Source organism: Delphinus delphis, chromosome 12, assembly GCF_949987515.2.
Source record: "Delphinus delphis chromosome 12, mDelDel1.2, whole genome shotgun sequence".
In the NCBI taxonomy this organism is placed as follows: domain Eukaryota; kingdom Metazoa; phylum Chordata; class Mammalia; order Artiodactyla; family Delphinidae; genus Delphinus; species Delphinus delphis.
In genome coordinates, this window is record NC_082694.2 from 7,377,783 (window position 1) to 7,389,588 (window position 11,806).

Below are 11,806 nucleotides of genomic sequence, written 5' to 3' on the forward strand. Positions count from 1 at the left end.
AGCTTCTCCTGTGTGCTTGGAGAACGCCACCAGTCGAGGCCGGCGGGGAGATAAGACAGGGGAGAAACAGGCCACTCCCACCCAGTAACTCCATATGGACCCGACAGCACAGGTCCAGATAAATGGGCACAAGCTGGGCGGATGTCTCACTGCCCAGACGTGGGTGTCTTCTCAGAGCACAGGGGATGGTGGCCTGGCCCTGGGCAGCCAAGGTAGAGGCAATGGCTGAGGACCCGCCAGGGCAGATCCAGCCGAGAGAACCTCCCAAGGAAGTGCTTGGACATCCAGGATGAAGACGAGTGATGAGCTGCCCCCAGGTGGGGAGGTGGCCTGAGTTGCCGGCGGCCCCCGCGCAGGAAGCCGGGTGCTACTGAGCTTCCTCAGACACCGCCGAGCTGATTACACCAGCGTCCACGGTCTACTCTCGTTTCTTCCACTGAGCCCTGTGATCGCCTACCTGCCGGCCCTGCACAAGGTGTGGGGTGCAAGGGGGCTCGCAGACCAGCCTGAGCCCAGGCTCGGGCACAAGAATGACACGCACACACGTGGACCAGGGCGATGATCCGGGACGCCGGGTCCAAACCGAACTGTTAGAGAGTCACGGCTGCAGCCCTGCCCGGAAGCATCCTGTTAAGTCACCTGAGAGCAAGTGAAGGGCTCAGAGCTCCGAGAACCAAGAGTCAGCCTGCTGAGGGGTGAGTGAAGGCCGAGAAGGTGAGAACGCACACCTGAGCTAGTGGAGGAGTCAGGACGGGGATGTGAGATGCAGGGGAGGGGTCTGTGCTCATCAAGGCCACCTGCATTTAACTCTAAAATCGAGGGGTCTTGGGCTTCCCCTGGACACAGCCTCCAAACGTGGAGCCTTTCCAGATCCAATGAAAGTAAAGGTGACAGTCCCAGGGCGGAGGTTTTCTCTGAGCTGCCACCCCATGTTGGTAAACCTGGTGCGTGGAGGTGAATGACAGACTCCCAAAGAGGGACTGTGGCGGGTGACAAGTGCTTCCAGGATCCCAGGACCAGGCAGAACGAGGCCGCTTCGGCCCCTCAGTGTCGAGAGCTGAGAGGCAGAGGCTGGAGTGGACACACTGGGGGGAAGTCCCAAAAGTGGCTCAAACATCAGAAGCTCTCTTGACCTCAAATGAAATCAGTTTGTCTTGAGCCATAAATCCAAGTGATTATTATCGGCCAAGGGCTACACAGGATCGGCAATAAAAGAAAGTTCTCTAGCTGGAGAGAGAGTAAAACCTCGACAAAACCCCTGTGCAAATTTGCCGTGAATGAGTTTCTCTCTCTGTCAACGTAAAAGGGAAGGGAGGGTTTTAGAAATAAAATCCTCCCTGACCATTAAGAACGCCTTGGTGAGGTGAAGAGTAATCTCTGCTTTGCATCTTTGGAGGAACTGATAGCCCAGAGTGACACAACAATTTGCTCTTGGCAATATTCCACCCCACCACAAACACACACCAATACTGGGGGTTTAAAATTGTTTTCACAGTTTTAGTAGAACACGATCTCCAGGGAAACAGGCATCTTAGGTAGTAAATGATGACAACACCATAGGCCATGTCTTTTTATTTAATTTGTTAATTCTTTTTTTTTTTTTATTTTTGAGGAATTCTTTTATTTTTTTTTTTAGCTTCCTTTCTTTTCCTGCAACAAGAGAAGCCACCGCGGTGAGAAGCCCAAAGCCAACCATACTCCCAATTTCATACTGGAGTAGAGTTGATTGACAATGTTGTGATAGTTTCGAGCACACAGCAAAGCGATTCAGTTATACATGTAGCTATTCTTTTTTTTTTCTTTTTCTTTCGGAGCTTGGCATGCGGGATCCTAGTTCCCTGACCAGGGATTGAACCCATGCCCCTGCAGTGGTAGCGCAGAGTCTTAACCACTGGACTGCCAGGGAAGTCCCCATGTACCTACTCTTTTTCAAGTTCTTTTCCCATTTAGGTTATTATAGAATATTAAACAGAGTTCCTCGTTGGTTATCTATTTTTATATATAGTAGTGTGTACCTGTCAATCCCAAACTCCCAATCTATCCCTCCCCTGGACCCTTCCCCTCAGGCCATGTCTTTTGTAGATGGTACAAATGGGGGTGTTGATGTGGAAAATCCATGACTTGTTGGATCAACTCAGCAGCCGGATGGGCTCTTCCCTGTCTCACTCCAACCCACCTCCTCCCAAAAACTTCTCAGGCTGCATGGCAATGTCTAACCCTTCCCCCACTCTGACAACATGCAGGCTGACTGTTCACACTGCGATGTGTACATCTATCATGCTGCCTATTTCTTTCTTTTTTTTTAAGGGCATACAGGGTTTTTTTGAATTAATTAATTAATTTTTTGGCTGCACTGGGTCTTCACTGCTGCGTGCGGGCTTTCTCTAGTTGCGGCGAGTGGGGGCTACTCTTCGTTGCGGTGCGTGGGCTTCTCACTGCGGTGGCTTCTCTTGTTGCGGAGCACGGGCTCTAGGCGCGGGGGCTTCAGTAATTGTGGCACGTGGGCTCAGTAGTTGTGGCTCACGGGCTCTAGAGCGCAGGCTCAGTAGTTGTGGCGCATGGGCTTGGTTGTTCCAAGGCACGTGGGATCCTCCAGGACCAGGGGTTGAACCCGCGTCCCTGCACTGGCAGGCGGACTCCCAACCACTGCGCCACCAGGGAAGTCCCATGCTGCCTATTTCTAAATAGGCCTTAAACTTGCAAAACGGAACAAAGGAAAAATTGAAGCCTTCTAGTTCTGAAATTGAAATAATACTGGCATTCTGTAGATAGCACTAAAGATAAATCTGAATTTCACCGAAATGGGCTATTAGTGAGGATCAATGATTAGGCACCAGACTCGAAATGGAATTACCCTGTCCCTGGGAACTTCCTTGAAACATTAGATTTTCTTCTCTGAATTAAGGCGAAAAAATGTGATTAACGTGTTTTATGTGTTTCATCCATCCCATTTGCTTTCCTGTCTTCTCTCGCAGAATTGGAAAATTTCATACAGCAAACTCACATTTCAGCTCTGCTTCGTGAAATGCACGAAGTCTTTGTTTAACTGACTCCTGTATATGCAGAGATAGAACGTCTGTCAGAGTAAAAACTCTGTGGATCCCAGAAACAACAAAGCTCCTTAGAAACGCTTGGGCAGCCCACTGTCTGACTGGATTGAGGAGGGTCTGGTAGACTGTCTCCTCCAAGTCTCCTTGGAAACAGATCACTGGAGGGGTGTGTCTCCTAACACCCCTTCAGAACTCTTTGGAGATTACTGCAAGGTTGGTCATGTCTAGTTAGTTTTCACGGAGAGCCTCCATTTCAAATATTCTCTTGTGTGTCCTCACAAACCACTGAGACACTCCAAGAACAATTATCATGGACTATTACATGGCCATTAAAATCATGTTTACCCGGAACGTTCAATGCATTGGAGTTTGGTTAAGACACGGAGACACGGCACCCTTCCACACTGTTTTAGCCATATACCTTAGCAGCATCTATCAATCTTTCCAAGAGGTGTGCCCCTTTACCCAGGAATCCCCCACTGGTAGTCCCTGAGAACAATCTGAAATGTAGCTGAAGATATACAGATCAGGAAGTTAATACCAACACTGTGGGCAACAGTCAAGAAGTGGAAACAAAGCACAATAAATGTTTAACGGTAGGGAATGGGTTAAATGAATTGTGTCAGCCACACTTTTGAATATTACTGTGGAACCTTTAAAAAGAATAGATATAAGAAATGACCAAAAAAACCACCTCATGCCACACACAAAAAAAGTCACTAAATAAAACGCATAGAATTAGTTCTGTTGGTTTCAAAAGAAAATGTACAGATATGGGTATATATGTAAAGGCAGCGAAAATGACTAGCAGGTTACACCCCCATGGCTAACAGCAATCACCTACTGAGAAGGGTGGAGAGCTGTGGGATGCATCAGTTAGGATGCTTTTGGCTACAACTAACAAAAAACCCAACTCGACCTGCTTTAAGGGGTCAGGAAGGTTTCAGGATCTCCCAAACGTCCTAAATCAGAGACTCCTCTTGGGTAATTCGGAAGGTCAAGGGCACTGTGGAGGCCCCATTCTTCACCTTTGCATTCTTCCCCAGGTCAGTTGGGACCTGGCCCAGCCTGCTCTGGTGGCTGACAGCTGCCCCACTTACAGGCATTGTGTCCGTAAGAAGAAAAGCTGCCACTTCCTCCCACGCCTCTTTTTAAGAGTCAGGGAAGCCCTCCAGTAACCCACCCTCACGTTTGATTGGCAAAGATGAGTGCCATCTGCTCACCTCGAGCCAATCACTGGTGAGGACAACAGGCCACGCCCCTGTTTGGGTTGCTCAGCCAATCAGGATTTGGTTGCTCAGCCAATCAGGATTTACCCCTGAGACATGTGGACTAGGGTTGATTCCTGAATGAAACCAGGTTTCTATCCAGCAGAAAAAAGGGGGTGATGGTTAGGTAGGACCAGACAGCAAAGCAGATCTTTTTCTTTTCACTAAGAAGTAGTTGTGGATTATTTGAAAATTTTAAAAGATTATATTATTTTTAAAAATCTAACATTAAAAAAAATAATTCTAATGCATAGAAAAAAGACTGAAGGGAAACACCTCGAGATTGTGGGTAATTTCATTTTCTTCAGTCTTTTCTACATTTGCCAAAAATTAAGTATACTTTCATAACAGAAAAATAACTTTTACAATGTTCTCCAGTTCTCAGTATTTTGACTTTCAAAGGGGCGCAGATATCCCTCGAGACATTGCACAGCGCCACTTTGGGTTCAGAAGAGGCTGGAAGTATCGCGCAGCTCAGCTCTGTCACCTGCCTTCCTTTAGGAGGGCTTGTGTCCACCGGAAGCCCAGACGATTTTCAGTGACCTGGGACATAACCCTCCACTGCCTTCAGCAAAGTAGCGAAATGCATAAAGTCAGGGCCCTGGGTCCCACCTCCTACCCTCGGGCCCCGCCTCTGCTGTGATCTCCATTTTAAGTGTTCAGATGCTCCCTGCCCCGCCTTCCCTCCCTTGTTGCCACACCCCCTCCCCGAGGTCTGCTTTGGCTCCACTCACTGCTCTACTCGTCCTTCCCTCACGCATATCACAGGGTCACACAGGCCGTTAACATTCTCTCGCGCTTGGCTTTCAAGGTTTATTTGGGCAGGGCATGGGGTAGGAATGGGCGCAGAGAAATCTCCTTTGCAAATAATAAGTGGAACTCTCAAACATACACATAGGAGCAGCGTGGGCTGAAGTACTTAGAGGGCTACCCAGACTACCCCTCCTAAAATCAGGGTGCAGGAGACTGCTACCTTGCAAAATCCATCTTCCCCAGACGTCAAGAGGAAGCAATCGCCTCAGAGCATGAAGTACAAAGCGCTGGGTGGGAGCTTCCCTGGTGGCGCAATGGTTGAGAGTCCGCCTGCCGATGCAGGGGACACGGGTTCGTGCCCCGGTCCGGGAAGATCCCACATGCCGCGCAGCGGCTGGGCCCGTGAGCCATGGCCGCTGAGCCTGCGCGTCCGGAGCCTGTGCTCCGCAATGGGAGAGGCCACAACAATGAGAGGCCCGCGTACCACAAAAAAAAAAATAAATAAAGCGCTGGGTGGTGAATTCCCACCCGCCCCGCACTGCCTTCAGGGAGCTCAGATTAAGGGCTGACGGATGGCTCTGACCCTTAAAAGGGCTTGGCCAGGGACACACCAATGCCCTTCCCTCCAAAACATATTTTTAAGGCGTGCCTGACTGCCACAAACACCAGTCGGTCTTGATCAACAGAACCTACAGGGTGAGTACCAAGAACAGTCTCAGGTAAACATATTGCTAGAAGAGTATCACCAAGGCTCGCCAGAAGCCAGGGCCCTGCAGGGGAAAAGTGGAGATGTGGGTGCTTCCCATCATTCCACTGTGCATCCCATTAACTTGCACAGCTGCCCACCCTCCATCCCCAGGCAGGGTTCTCTACTGCCGACCTTGGGTTTGCTGATTAACCAAATGGAATCTCTTAATTGGTGAACCACGCACGAAAATATTTTTAGGACCCTCTTCTCCTCCTTGCCTCGCAGCCATCAGCAGTAGTAAAAGCAATCCCTTTTGTTATGCCTTACCTGTGTCCTTCACTGGTCATCCTACCAACTTGGCGAGGCAAGCATTCTTCCCGTTATTTTTTCTGACCAGGACACTGAGCCTCAGGGAGGTTAAAAAAAGTTGCCCCAAGTCACACAGTAGCTGAGCCGGGAGGCTACCCCAGGTCTGTCTGATTTCAATATCTGCATTTTGTTTCCTGGCGAGTCACAGAGCTTTCCATCTAAAGAAGACTAGAGATCCAGGATGACCAACGTGAGAGCCCTACCAGAAAAAGCCCCTTTCCTCGGCCCCTCTCTGGCCACACGGCTGAAGAGTGGTGTTCCAGGGTCTCATTTCAGTCTAGAAAGAATCTCCCTTCCTCATTTTAGCTCCTTGAGGGCAGGCTGGACCCCTGTGCTTTCTTCCCCCGTCACCTGGGCCTACTATGCAATAGATGCTTGGTCAACACAGGCTGAACTGAATTAAGAATATTCCAGAAACTTCTAGTGTGTCACAGCCTCCGGAGCACCTGGGATCTTGTAAGAAATGCGGAATCTCAGGCCCCAACCCAGACCCAAGGTCCCCAGACAATCAATGCCACGCGCTATAAAGTGTGACACGTGATGTTCCGCACCCTCCACTTTTTTTTTAATATACCTTTGTTTGTTTGTTTTTTCACACCAACACAGAAGATAAACTTTCATTTCCATTCCGAGTCATCATACGGAAACCACACACTGTCTTATGACCCAAAAAACTTCAAGTGATCTCTGGGGGAACTTTACCTAAGAGATTACTTTGCTTAAAATGCCAAGTGATCCCCAATTTCAAAGAATTCCGTGAGAAACAGTAGCGCCTTAGATAAAGACTGCATTAAAAACAAATTCCCCCTTTAAGTATGTTCACATTTAGTGAGTGTTTATTTAGTGCTCTAAGGTGCTATTAATATTCTTCATATTTAAACTAGAATTACTCAGAGTTGAGTACCCCATTAGCATTCAGCAATTTCTACCCTTTGGATAACTGTCATCGACAAGTCAGCTCATTTCCTCCACCTACTTATTACTGAGCACTGATGATTAGCAAGGCCTCCGAGGGACGAGATGCTGGGGGGAGTATGACTGTGGCGGTCCCTGACCTCCTATCTTTGCTACACATAGAATGAAGATCAGGGACATGCTAATCAAATATTTCTGTTAGCAAATAATGCATATCATTTCCACTATTTAAATGCAAAACTCAATTAGATGCTTCTCTGATGCAGCCAATTACACTGTTGCTGTAAGAAAGCCAAGAATCCGGTGTCACTGGGCTATTTTCAACACCTCATAATCTGACCTCACTTGGGAAAGAGATGCCACCCTGCGCATGGTATCAGCATGGGACAGTCGGTGCCTGGATCACCATGGCAAAACTGACTTTTCACGGAAAGAATAAAATACATACTTGTTTTAGAAATTACGAAGAAGGACAGCCCTCTGGAGGCTTAAGGTTCAAAAGCCAAACTTACGAAAAATTACTATAAAGGTGGTGATATAAAGAGCATATGCATGCATTGTTATTTTAATCGGAAAGAAATCACTAACTTTGAATGTTTAACCTAAAAACTAGTAGCAGTGCTAAGAGCCAGCTATAAAGATTACCAAGAGTTAAGAAAGATTGTTCCAAAAATAAGACGAGTTCAACTTCATAACGACACACATCAGATGATGTCGTCATTTTAAACTATTTTTTAAATCATTTTCATAATTAAATAGCCAGAAATAGTAAAAAGGGGCCCAAACGCTTACAAGAATCAAACGAGCTTAAAAACAATTGTCATTTTCTACAGAAAGATGAATTCTTGAGTCACCATCTGAACACTGGCTTCTCCAATCAGGGAATTTTTTTCATCACACTAATTAGTGAAGCCTCACTTGGTTATTTTCTTGGCATGTTTAACTCTTTGGGGGGTAACGTTTTATTAATAACATATTTCCTCTGGAATATATTCCCTTCTCTGGCCTCCATGGGAGTCAGTACGGGGAGCAGTGAGAATAAAACTGATTCTACGTCTGCTACAGTGGGACAGATCAGCAAATAAACAGAGGCATCGATTTCCAAGAAGAAAATGGCTAAAACCAGCATATTTACAATTCTTCTAATCCACACTCCACATCTCTCCGTGAGACGGAAGACAACTATTGAAAACCTTTACGGTGCACACTTTATTTTTAACTAAATCTCTAGGTAGACTGCTGAGAAATGCCAATACTTCTACCGGTCTTGGTTCAGCTGTGCAGTCAAACAGATTTTTTGCTTTTGCAAAATAGTGGCCCAAGCCTGAATAGCTCATTTAAACATCATATGTATTGGGGAGTTATTTTAAAATACATTTGGGGGTTATTTTTGGCAAACTTCTCCTTCAAGAAATCTTCTGGGAAGAAAGACACAGCTACGACTTGCCCTTGAATTCTGAACTAGCACCTCCCAAGGAAGAGCAATTAAAACTTGCTGTGTTTTAATGCAAGTCATAATGAGTTGGTCAATTCACTGATCAGGGACTGAGTTAGCTAGTGTCCGACAGACAGAGGGATGGACAGGGCTGAACCCTACCAGGAACTGCCTTAGAGCTAATTATCTGGGAAGTCCAAATGGGGAAAACCCTTCTATTAAGGAAAAGAAGATTTGGGTTCTGAATAACCAAGAATGACCAGTTCGTCTCTGCTAATTAAGTTAATAACTACTCAATATTTTACCTTAAAGAAACAGGCCAGTCAATTTAATGAATCAAAGGTGCATGTACTTAAAAGACGAAACTCGCCAAGCTCTCCCCTTTCGGACCCCTTCTGAACACCTGTTGAACTCAGGGGCTTTTAACTTTCCGAACTAAAACCTCCTGGATACAACCTTGGGAGCTTTTAGACTTTCTGGAAGTGCGTACGTATTTTTAAGGTTTCCATCTTGCTTCATCGACAAAACTGGTTACTAATTATTTATGAACCACAAGCCTAAAAACAAACTTTCTTACCTTGAGCAGTTAAGCAGGGGCAGGCAGAGGAGAGGGGCTGGTTTTTAATTTGGCCCCTTGGTACCCGTCCCTACCCCCCTTCACCACCACCACCCTCGTTACCGACCCCGCGGCGCTCTACGGAAAGGTCAAAGGTAAGCCTCCCTCCTCGCCTCTGGGAGGGGGCACACCTCCCCACAAAACAACACCCTGGCATCCAACCTGAGGAGCTCCGGGTGGCACGGCGGCGCGAGGGGCTGAGCCACGCGCTCTCCGGGCGTCCAGGGGTCAGGCTCGGCACCCATTCCAGCCCGGAACCAATTCCGACCTAGGTGGTGCCCGGGGCGCGCACGGCACTCTCCGGGGGTCCGCGACGCCCCACGCTCCGGGGAGCGGCGCGCGGTGGGGCTCGGGGAGGCCAATGGGCGACCCTCGAGGCTGCTACCCGGGCACGGCCTCCGCCCACCCCGAAGGTACTCTCAGAGCACCCCTGAGGTTCGGGGTGTCTCGTCCTCTGCCTCTTTGGCGAGACGCACCCGGCGCCCACCCGCCCGGCCGCCGCTGCGGTCCCGCAGGACGCGATGTCCCCGCCGCGAGACTCGGGACTGGGGGTGGGGACCCAACCGCCCCGCGCCCCCGACCCCCGCGCCGCGCAGCCCCGGGCCCAAGCGTCCCTCCTCACCCCGCGTGTCCACCGCGCCGGCGAGCAGGTGACGGAGTCCCGCGACCCCGCGCGCACGTCCTCCCACCCGGGCCACCCGCGTCCCGGGGTGCGACCCTTACCTCGGAGCGGGCCGGGGCGGCCCTGCGGGGCCGGGCGCGGACTGGGCCGGGAAGACGCGCCTCCCGCCGCCGCCGCTGGGAGCCGAGGCGGCGAGCGGGCGCGGCGAGCTCCTCCCGGGCGGCGGCGGGAGGCGCTGCTCTAGCAGCCGCCGCCGCCGCCGCCGCCGCGGCTGCGGGTCTCGGAGCTACGCGGCCGCGGCTCCCGGGCCGCCGCCGCCGCGGGTTCCCTTGGCTCCTGCAGGAGGCCCGCTGCTCGCGCGGCAAACTCTTCCGCACGCAGCGCCGGCGGGGAGAGCTGCGGCCGCCTCTTCCCCCTCCCCCTCCCTCCTCCCGCCTCCTCTCGGTCCTCCTCCTCCTCCTCCACCTCCGCCTCCTCCTTCCCTCCGCTGCCGCCGCCGCCGCCGCCGGCCGGGTCTCTCCTGGCCGCACGCCGGGCCTTGGCCGCGACCTAGCCTGGGCCAAGCACCCTGCGCGCCGTACGGGCAGATGGACCCCCGGACCCCCAGCTTCCCTGGGCGGCGCAGACACCCGCGCCCCGAGGCCGCCACCACCTCCGCTGGGCTGCCGGGGACGCGCGGCGGGGTCCGGCCGGGGGCGAGGGGTCGGGGCTGGGCGCGGGGCGGGGGCGGGGATGTGCTTAGAGGGAAACTGGCCCGAGGGAAGGCCGGCAGATGCGGGCTGCCGGCTGATGTCCCGTCAAAGTTGTCAATGGGGGTGGCAGGGAATCTTCCTCCCCTGCCCCGTGCCGACCCTCGCCCTGCCCGCGGCCACCCCGCTGTCCCGTGCGCTGGGGGACGAGCGCGCCACCGCGGTTCCCTGCACGCCGTCCTAGCGGGGCGGGCCTGCTCGCGGAGCCCCAGCCAGGGCACCGGGCGCGTCTCTGCGCGCCGACCACTGCGCTTTCTCAATGAGAGGCGGCGAGGGTCGGGGAGACGCCGGCGAGCTTGGTTCGCGGAGGACCGCCTGCTGGGGAGGAATGATCGCTGTTTTTTTCAAGGCGAACGTAGCTGGTCCGGAAAATGGGTCAAGGATGGAAAGGAGCGGGCTCATTGCCCCCCTCCTAAGCAGAGGCTCGAGGGGTGGGGGACCGTGGCCAGGAGCGCGCACCCGGAGCTCCACGCGGCCGCTCCCTCCCCTCCCCCGCTGCCCTCCTCTCATTTTGCACCAGTGCAGGAAATGTTCCACTGACCTACATATTTTTCCAAACATACGTGACCTTTTTTTTTTTTTTTTTTCCCTCTGTGGGAGGAGACAGGCGAGAATCCAAGAAAAGGAGAAGCTGGAGCGGCGCGCGCGAGGAAACAGGGAGGCTTTCACCGAACACAGACACGTGCACATAAATAGTCCCAGGAGCCAAGAGCTGCTGTTCCATAGTCTGCTGGGCTCCGAGACAGAGTCGGGTGGGAAGGGGAGACCCCGCGCCCCGCCGAGGCCCGGATCGGTGACAAGCTTCCCCTAGCCTAGCAGACCCCACTCCATCCTCGGCGGCGGCGTTCCCCACGTGGAGGCGCCTGGCGAGAAGCCCAAAGGAGGGGCGTAGTCTCCTACCCCCGGGAGGTCCCCCTTCCCAGACATCACAGTGGTACAGTGCCTGGCGCAGCGCTCTGCGCCCAGCAGCCTTTTTTTGGATGTCCCTGGGTCCTTCGCACATTCCTGCAAGTAGCCCTGGAGAGGAAAGCGCCCCCACCGGTCCTTTTCCATCACACTCCTGTTTTGCGGCCAGAAGGAATCTCCTAGGGCCTTTCCTCTGAACATTAGACGGGGCCCCCAACTCGGTTCCAGGGCCCTGGCTTTATTCTCCCCCGGCTCGAGTTCAAGACAAACCCTGTACCGCGCAGACCCGACCCACAACGCCTTATTTGGGCATGCAGCGCCGCACTGTCAATTAGATCAAAACGCTCACACAGGGCTCCTTTTTCCCCCCTGTAAAGTAGGTCATTCTCTTTATTTCCCTCTTGTATTATTTTTGTCTAATTCTCCTCCTGAAAA

The 11,806-nt window shown here is 51.9% G+C and overlaps 1 protein-coding gene across 1 annotated transcript in view; it reads right to left on the reverse strand.

The window, feature by feature from the left end:
* The window catches only part of NPAS2 (neuronal PAS domain protein 2), a 181,588-nt gene extending 171,474 nt beyond the window's left edge, over window positions 1-10,114 (reverse strand). The window contains exon 1 of the mRNA XM_060027269.1: window positions 9,818-10,114. The gene's annotated coding sequence lies outside the window, so the exon portion shown is untranslated. The remainder of the gene's footprint in view (window positions 1-9,817) is intronic.
* Between the last annotated feature and the right edge of the window lie 1,692 nt (window positions 10,115-11,806).